Here is a 616-nt window from a genome sequence, read left to right as displayed (position 1 = left end):
AACAACAACAACATCACAGGAACAAACAAGCTACCACAGTATGACAAAATGACAGACTAATGGTGGCATGGAGATAACTCCCTCTTATTCCAGATAATATTGATATTTTATTTGCTCACAGAAATGTAAACTTGTTAAATTTTAAGGCTTCTTAGTAGCTATCCTATCATGCTGCCTTCCTTAAAAGTATAAAAATATGATGGAGCTTTTATTTCTTAATTATAGTTAAATATTTTTCTATAAAGCTATTTAGGTTAATAATTTTAGCTTTTGTTATCAATGACCATAGAAAATGTTACCACTGAGACAAAAGGATTAGGCAGTATATTTTAGTGAAAACAATATTCTATTAAGACCTGTGAGTACTAAGCTTAAATTCTGCCAATCCCACTATGCTACTTAAGACGTTATCAATTAAAATTAAATGTGGTATTCCATTTAAGGTTATGTATGTCTTATAAAGAAGAAGATGTCTAAAAGTTAACTAGGGAGTGCTGGGCTCTGTGGGATGATCACTAGACTGCTAGCCACAGTTGGGTGATTTGAAACCACTTGCTGTTGCTTGAGAGAAGGCTCTCTGTTCCTGCAAAGATTTACAACCTTGGAAACCCTATAC

This window comes from Chrysochloris asiatica, unplaced genomic scaffold, assembly GCF_000296735.1.
Source record: "Chrysochloris asiatica unplaced genomic scaffold, ChrAsi1.0 scaffold00170, whole genome shotgun sequence".
NCBI classification, from domain to species: Eukaryota; Metazoa; Chordata; class Mammalia; order Afrosoricida; family Chrysochloridae; genus Chrysochloris; species Chrysochloris asiatica.
Note: the sequence above shows the minus strand (reverse complement) of the source record.